The sequence below is a fragment of the Rattus rattus genome, chromosome 6 (assembly GCF_011064425.1).
Source record: "Rattus rattus isolate New Zealand chromosome 6, Rrattus_CSIRO_v1, whole genome shotgun sequence".
In the NCBI taxonomy this organism is placed as follows: domain Eukaryota; kingdom Metazoa; phylum Chordata; class Mammalia; order Rodentia; family Muridae; genus Rattus; species Rattus rattus.
Window position 1 is genome coordinate 97,588,068 of NC_046159.1, and position 9,435 is coordinate 97,597,502.

Genomic DNA, 9,435 nt, shown 5'->3' on the forward strand with positions numbered 1-9,435 from the left:
TCACCCAGGATCTTGAACGACTTATCAATTTTCATTCGTTTCTGGTTAATCAGCCTTTCCCTGACATTCATGTTGTCAATAATTTTAAAGACTATGGTCCTTGTGTTCTGTAACATGTTCCTTTAGTTGATTCAACATTTACTCACAGACATAGGTTAGAGTTGCTTGACAAGAGCATCTAAGAGATGAGACAGTTCTGGGCTAAAATCTGCATGTCAGGGGCCAGGTGGTATTGAACCATCTACCTCAGGAAACAGTGTGACTTTGATATATGGTGCTCTAGGGTTAATTTACCAGAAAGCATCATGTTCTTTGTGTAATTCATTAGGGTTTGGTATAGGTATGTTCATGCTCTGAGGACATTTTTCTTCCTATCACAAGGTTTTACTCTATTGGTAGATCCTCTACAAACATCATCACTGTAAAGTTGCCAAATGACAAACCTTCATTTCCACAGTTGCTTTTGCATTTATGGTTTTCATACCTGTTGGAAAGAGCTTTTACATATCAACTGCTCTGAACTCATTTATATCAGCATTGATACATGAATGTGTGTGAGATGATGACTTTATCTTTCTTCTCCCCCACCCTCTTCCCTCCCTACTATTTTCTTTCCCTTCCTTCCTGTTGTATCAAATCTCTGTTTCTTAGCAGGGTCCCATGTGGCCCTAGCTGATGTCAAACTTGTGTAATACCCAAAGCTAGTCTTGAATGCCTGTTCCTCTTCTCTCCATCTCTCAAGTACTGTGATTTGGGGAAATGAGAGTCCCTTCTAGGCAGCATCTGCTCCCTCCAACACACTCCACGATTCTTGGAGAAAGTTCTTATTTTCTGGTATAAATGCCATCCTGCTTGGTTTTGTCCTGGAATGAGCCATTTATTCAAGGAGTCTTCTTTCTATGTGTAAGAGTGGCTTACAAACCATGATCTGGAGCTCAGTGTGCTTATGGAAAACAGAGAATCAGTTCTAGAGTAATGCAGCTACATACTTATACACATATCTGCAAGTATTTCCATGTGTATACATTTAAAATAAAACATAGATATTATTTATTTATTTTCCAGATAATAAATTGTGCTTAGAAAAAAAATGTGTTGCTCTTTGAAAATCCCATTAAGAAAGTGAAAGTGTGTTGGGAGGATGGCTCGGTACGGGCAGGAGCCACTGCCAAGTTTGGTGACCTGAGTTTGGTCACAGGAACCTATAGGGTGGAAAGAGTAATCCAACTTCATATACGTTGTCCTCTGACTTCCACATATGCACTGTGGTAATGCTCCCCTTCACAGCCAAATTAATAAATACATAAATAAATAAATGTATAAATGTATAAATTTTGTTGAAAAAGTTCATGTTCTTCTTAGAGCAGAGAATATTGATTGTCTTTTTTAAACATAAAAAACAAACCACCATATCCAATAAAATATTCATTATACATGAATAAGTCTAATATACTGTATAAATACTATATGCTAACTGATGATACCATTGGAGCAGCCTCTTTATATATTATATAATGACAAGGACTTCTACTCAGAATAGCTAATAAAACTGTATAATTTAATAAGAATATAATGGCCCAATTTAAAGTGAGCAAATGTCCTAAATTGAAATCTGGCAGAAGAAAACATGAAACAGTTAAGAAACCCATCAAAGGACACTCAACCCCGTTAGGTGTCAGGGCATTGCAAATTAAAGCATGAAGGTGCTATAACAGCTAACTATGATGTTCAAAATAATAAGGCCAACTGTGGGAAGGAAGGCAAACTCCAAGTGTTGTTAGTAGAAATGAGCTGTGCTTGCATAAGCCTTCCCCAAAGTCCCTACCCTTAAAAGTTTGGATCTCAGTGTGGCTGTATTGAAGGTATTAGAACCTTTGAGAGGTGGGGCCTAGGGGAAGTCTAGGTTACTAGAGACATGTCCTAGTATTACATGGACCACAGAATCCTCCTCATTCGCCTTCTCTTGCTCCCAGGTTATGAAGTAGATAGCTTTGCTCTACCATGTAATCTTGCCAAGATGTACCATGTAGACACAAACCCAAAAGAAGCCAGGAATTTCATTACTGACTAAAATTTTTGCATCTGTGATCAAAAATAAACCTTAATCTTTAAAAAAGATTGAAAAGTTATACATGTCTGTGCATCTGTGCACATTTATGAGCATCACATGTATGTGGTTGCCCTAAGGACCAGAGAGGATAATTGATCCACTGGAGCTGGAGTTGCTGGTGGTTGTGAGCAATCTGATGTGGGTTCTGGGAAGTGTCCTCTAAGAGCACTAAACAGTCTTAACCACTGAACCACTTTCCATCCCCAAAACCTTAATCTTTGATCTTTAATCTTTGTAAGCTGATTATCTTGGTTATTTGTCACGGTGACAGAAAGCTGACTCAGACAGTGTAAAGTGGGATAACAATATTCATTGTCATGTAAAATATGTATTCACTTGTGACTCAGAAACCTCCCTTCTAGGTGGAATAACAAGTAATACTTCCAAACATTTATCAGAGGTTGAAGGCTTATGTCTACACAAAGATGTGCTCTGGCATGTTCACAGCTGTTCTTAAATATAAAAAAATTTAATTATAGTATTCAGTCGTGTTGCTACTGAAAGGGCATTTGGTTCAATTTAATGTCATTATTTAACAATTTAATATATATAATGAACTGGGAAAATATTCACTACTCATTACCTTCTCTGAACCCCTCCCAACTCCCGTGACTCTCTTCTTTACAAATATTTCCCTTTTACTTTCATGTGCTCCCCCTCTTGACCTATAGTGTTTAATTAGGGTTGCTTTTATAAGGGGTTATTTCTAGAGCATAAATAAAGAATCAACTTCAGAAAGTTGTCTTCTGAACTCTTCACAGAAATCATGATATCCAAGTGCCTCCTCTCCTCTCCTCTCCTCTCCTCTCCTCTCTCCTCTCCTCTCCTCTTCTTCCTCTCTCTCTCTATATATATATGTATATACATTATGTATTATATAATATATATTTTAATATTAATATATAAAATATTTTGAATAAGTATATTTAATATATATATATAATATTTTATCATAATGTAACTAATCAATTCAATCAAATTCTTAGCCATTTATTTTTTGGCAGGGAAAGGTTTATGTACACTTTCTTTTTTATACACTTTCTTTGAGTACTGTTTTTCTAGGAACTAAGGGTTAAGCAGCATGTCCATTGCATTAGGTGAAGCCATAGGTAGCCCGAGTCCGGGCACAGGAACCACAAGACAGAACGTATGAGGCAGACTGAAGTCCTGGGCAACATGGCAGCGTCTCCTGATGCTGACAAGGTACAGCTGAGTGGCCCAGAGTCCGCACCCTGATCAAAAAACTAATTGGGATCACCTCTCCTATAGAAGACCCATTAAAGCCTGCGATTCCTGGCCTGCTTCCTGTCCACTTATGAGGCTGTGACCGGATCCATGGGGTTGAAAGGCATGTGTGCCTCTGAGGCTGCCCAGTGTAACCAACTTTGGGGTTCTCAGAAGTTTCAAACCTTGGCTCCTCTGAATTTCCTGTTCCCTCCTGGCTCTGGAGCCCTTTAGAGAACTCATTAAAGACACACAGCTGGAAAGTTGCCTCTGGCATCTTGGCAAAGATAAAAAGAAAAAAAAAACTTTTTAATTGATCTCCAAGGAATAGAAACCATGGCAAGGTTTAAAAAATAAGAGTCAAGGAAAAATATCTCCTTGCGGGGTTCATTAAAACTTTGCCACTGTTAATTATGAAAGCATCATTCCTTAGGCATATTCTCAGGGGACCAGGGAGCCTTAGCCTTAGGGGAAGTCTGGGTTACTCAGCCACAGGGCACTAGAGTAAGCGATTGCCTTCCTGAGAGACTGGAGATCCCATCCTCTTATTAATGAATGAAGCTCTTCCCATTCACACATATTTATCTAAAGAATAATAAATCAGATAGGTCGCCGCACACTTTAAACACTGTACTAAGATCTTTCTACGCTCTCCTACCTTGTCCAAGGTGGTATGGAGGGGACTCTGCGTAGGTGGAAGAGCATGCCTGCTTTCAAGCTGGGCTTCCAGCAGAAAAATAAAGATGGCTTAGGATCAATCCTAGACCTATGAAACTTGCCTCTAATTGCTTGGATACTCAGTTTTCCATGCTCTTTTGATGTTAACAAAATGTATATAAAGAAGATTAAGCTAGAATTTACTCAAGTTAGCACTATTTCACATTTAACGTCTCAGGCTCTTAGCATATGTCTACCACAGCTGCTATTAACCACAAGTCCAATTCTATACTTCTCTTGACATATGTCCCATTTCGGCACTTTTGCTGATGTGTTAATAAAATAGACTCTATAGGAACAAGCGGGTACTAAACTAGTACCAATTTTTCCAGGTCCCCCTGTGAGCTTTCACCACAGTTCAAGGTATGGGACATGTTTGAATTAATATGTCACAGAGTGTGTGTAGGTCCTCTGGGAAGCAAGATAGGATCATATGTACAAGAGATTTATTGTGGGAGTCTCAGGAAGGACAATGGGGGAGGTTGGAAGCCATAGGGCAGCACAGTCCCCCATTTGCTCTTAAACTTTACTTACAAGATGAAGAAGGAAGAGTACAGAGTGGGGAGTAGATGGATATGCAGAAAAATAACATCACATCACATCATAAATGTACAAGTAAAAAAAAACAGAAGTGGAAAACTATAATTTACCAGTTTGCTTAGTAACAGATTCAAGTAGGCAATGATACTAGGAGACAGGACCCTCATAACATGAAGGTCTTATAGACTCATGGTGCCATGTAGAGGAGCATTTAGTTATGAAGGCAGGGAGATTTCTCTGCCTTAGTTACTCTTATGTTATCAGTCATGAGACACTGATCATATGCCTGCTGGTGAACTGAGGAGGAACATATAGCGTGGCCTGTGTAGGGTTCCCTCTCACCAAAACCAAGTTATATCTTAATCTAAAATAGAAGGTATTGAAACTCCAGGTCATTCTACATAACAGCCTGGAATCTTCAAAGAAAGTCAAGAACATAACAGACAGGGGTGTGAGGAACCTTCCAGAGGAAATGAGATTAAACAAATACAGAGCTGACTGCAGAGAGCAATCCTGACTAGGTGCCAAATTCAAATCTAATTTCTATCATTTTTACATGACATTGCTTCATCAATATTTAATTTCATTCACGTGATTTGTATTTGTTTATCATGTCTAATATTTGTTTTTGGGGAATAACAGTTATATTATTCAGAGATGAAAAGATGATTTAATTACACATATTTTATTGGATTTCACAATGCCTAAATCATACTTTTCTACGTTTCATTTATGACTATGAGGTTTGCTGTGACTTGATGTGCCAGCGTGCATTGGTACTCATGAGGTGAGGACTTTATCATCATGGGAAAGCAACATAATAAATGATAAATAGAAATTATGTCACAGTGTTAATATTAGAATCTAGCAAATATAGGAGAATGAGATATGAATGCTTGTTTATAAATCTTCACAATATTCTACAATAATAAAAAATTAGAAAAAATGAGTTAATTCATTGGGACTAACAGTCTGCTCAGTTTCAGGAAAGACAGGAACTGTGTCAGATGATAACATACTGAATACTTCCCCCTTAGGAGCAGGAAAAATTTGAAGATTCCCTCGCTATCTAAATTCAGTATGATAGTGATGGTACAGGAGGTACAATACAATACCAAAATGTAATGGAAGGTATTTAGGCTGGAAATGAAAAGGAAGGCTGTGTGTCCCTCCAGGTACCATGACTGCGTGTTCTGTACACACTGGATAGTTGACAGAGTTGGTGTTTTGCCTTCTTCCTGCTTTAAGTGGGGATCTTTTGATGCTTTGGATATCTGAAGATGTTCTCATTTATACCTACCTATTTTTGTGAGCCATTTTATTGCAGACGAAATGAAAGAACATTTGTCTCATCTATTGCTTTCTGGTTGGTAATAAGCTTAATTATATTATCAGGTTAAAGCAACCTCTTCTTGTAGGATTAGGTCCACTAAAGTGTAAGTAGAAGGTCTATGGAGTGAAGCTTCCATGTCATTTGTAGTCTAGAAGTTTGAACTCCGTTTGTTTAGTTTTCATGGTCTCCTGTTGATGTTTATGCTTTCTCTGCCTTCCTTCTTTGTGTACATTTGTGTGTGCAGCTGTACTTACCCATGGGTGTGTGTTCAGGGCCAGAGGAGGACATTACATAGCTTCTGTTGTCATCCTGTCTTATCTCCTCAGGACAGTGTCTCTTAACTGAACCCGAATCTCACTGTTGCAGCTGAAGTGGCTGGCCCAAGAACTTTCTGGATTCACGGGTCTGCACCTTCCAATACTGGGGTTACAATCATATGTAGCCACACCCAGCTTTTTTGTATGAGTGCTGGGGATTTGAACTCATATCCTGCTTGCACAGAAAATTCTCTTACCCCCTGAGCCACTTCCCCAACTCTTCCTCTGCCTGCCTGAACACATTGTATAAATTTATGACACTTGTCTCATCATCCTTGTCATCTAAAGCCATTTTTGATGCATTCTGCATCCAGTTAAATAGAACTCTAGATCACATTTTATTGAATTTGTGCATATATAAAAGTGTTTGCATTGAAGATCAAATGTTATACTGCTATGGCCTTGGATTCTTAAATTTACTACACAATATTTTTGAATATTATTTGGAAAGTGATTAAACATGCGGTGATAATCCGTTACTTTGTAGTCAGTTAGCAATCTTTGTTATGCACAGAACAGCCTGTAATGCAAGGACTTTTAGTCCCATTATTGATTCCAATTATTGATTCTTTCTTTCATTCCCATTTTCTTAAGATTCTGCTCAGTGGTGCATACATTAAGAAGCATTTTATTCTGGCTGGTGGAGACAAGAGCTATTCCTGGTATTGCATAAAGGAACTCCTTTCTGTTCCTCTCCTCTCCGGCAGCCCTATTAGGTTTCTTAGATAATGTTGATCAGTTCTTGGCTACCAGTTAAAGAAATTTGTGGTTCTTGGGAGCTCTCCTTTTTGTCTTTCCATGGCATTTCTCTGGTCCCGCTGATACTAGTCTGAAATTTATTTCCTGAACATATAGATCACCGTGCTCTGTTTCGGTTCCTTCCAGCTCTCCAAGCACCAAGCTGAAGCTATCATGGAGCAAGATCACCATGGACTTCACTTGAATCTGAGAAATGGAAAAGAGGGATGGAATAAGGACAAAGGCATGTCTTACCTGCCCAAAAAGAGTCTTTGTGGAGAAAGGCCAGAAAGAGATCATTTCCATTGTAAAACCAAACCCCACAGATACCTTCTCCTGGTATCTTTGAATGAGTACAGCTTAGATGAACACAAAACACTGGTTTACAAGGAAAAGTGCTACAAATTGGGCTCTTCTGTCTTATGAATCCATCACAGTTCTTTAGGAAAATAGTTGAAAGAGCCACAAAGCACTGACGAACCCCATTATCTATGTCAGCTACATCCTATAGAGCCGTAAGTTAACAAATACCACTCAGCTCCCCTATAGGAAATGTATGATTAGGTTCCTACAGATCCCTGCTCAGAACATTTCATCAACTTAAAAGTGTTTGCACCATATAGGTTCCTTTGCTGATGTCCTTATCATAGAAGCCTGTTTCACCAGCTTGAAAACCTACTCCTCTACACAAACCTTTTAATGGCATTATGCATGGCAAGTGTTTTTCCAGTCCTTCCACAAACTTGCTAATCTTGCAATGAGCCTTTATTGCAAGTTGAATGTTTTTCAGGCCCTGTTCCTCTGTGGAATCTGTGCACCAGCCTGTGCTAGCTCGAAGGGTGTCTCATTTTCTTGTTCCAGGGAAACGTGATGACAGAATTGATTCATTTTCAGCCTCATAGTGGGAAGGAAGAACACAAATTCAACACCAGTCTGAACTACATAGTGAGGCCAACACAAAACAAACAAACAGCTGCCTATAGAATCAGCCTAGGCGTACACATTACCAAAGTGACATCCAATGCAGAGGTCTGTGGAGGAACATCTATTGTGTTCTCTAGGATGGGACACATCACCCTGGTTTTATATGCAGCTAAGCAGTTGTCCAAACAAAAGGCACAAATGGTAAAGACTATCAGTCCACAAGCAGCTGTCCAAAAAAAAAGGGGAGGGGGCACAAATGGTGTAGACTACAATTCAATTCAAAGACTACCAGAAAATCTGCAATGAAATGACTAGTAGCAGGCATTGAATCTACGTGCGTGATTACAATGACTACTAACATAACATTGAGCACATGTTAAACAAACATCCAGGAAATAGAGAAATAGACATAAATAACAAGATTTGAGGCACAAAGAAGAGAGTCTTTTTTTTCACATCTGGAAACCAAAGTATTCCACTTAGCTCTGGAGATTTGAGTTAAAGATCTGAGGAGTACATTTACTTAATAAGACTCAACATCAGCAATGATAAGATGATCAGCTAACGTCAGAAGAGAGAAGAGAAAGGGGGCAGGACAATGAGCACACAGACAAATGTTATTATTGCTAATAACAGGTAATCATCTACCAGTAGCCAATAATTCAATGCAATGAAACAGAACATGAAAAATGAACCGAAAACATGTATACCAGGAATATCGCTTGGTGAGAGAGTGTTTGCCCATTATTCACGTGGTCCTGATCTCCAGCATCACAGAAACAAAAGGAAATTATTATTAGAAGAAATGAATTATTGACAGGAAAGAGGAAAACTGAGATCCAAACATGAACATGACTACTAGATAAAAATCTCATTTCTCCAAATTATTAAAAGGAGCACAAATATAAAATGACAACAACATAGTTTTGATATTTTTTTACCCATAAATGAAATAGTTTAAGAAGTCCATTTCTCTCCTGTGATCTTTAGGTTTTCAGTACACAAGTCTCCCTCATACTTAATTATGGTGTGTTCCTAAGTATAACGAGTTTTCTGTGCAGCTTTGTATCACCTTTGAACAGAAACACCTTCTCTACTCCTCCCCAGTGTATATTCCCTTTTCTTTTTACTGCTACCATAGCCATCAATGCATGTTACAAAGGAGTGAGTTTCACTCCTATACTTCACCACATGCATCTATTGCTTGTTGAACCTTCTTTCCTACTCTTTTCTTCTCTGTTCTTCCTAGCAACTTCCTTCTATTTCCCCAGTAGTCCCCCTTCTACTTCCTTTTGTGTTTGCTTGTTTTTGTATATTAGAGAAAACATGTGACAATCAGTTTTGTTGTGTCTGAAGAACCACACATCATGATCTATAGTTCCTATGATTTAACTGCAAATGATAGAATTTCATCTTTCTTTGTGGTTGAATAATAGTTGTGTGTGTGTGTGTGTGTGTGTGTGTGTGTGTGTGTGTGTGTGTGTGTGTGTTTGACTATGACATTGTTTTCTTTCTCTCTTGATCTTTTGATG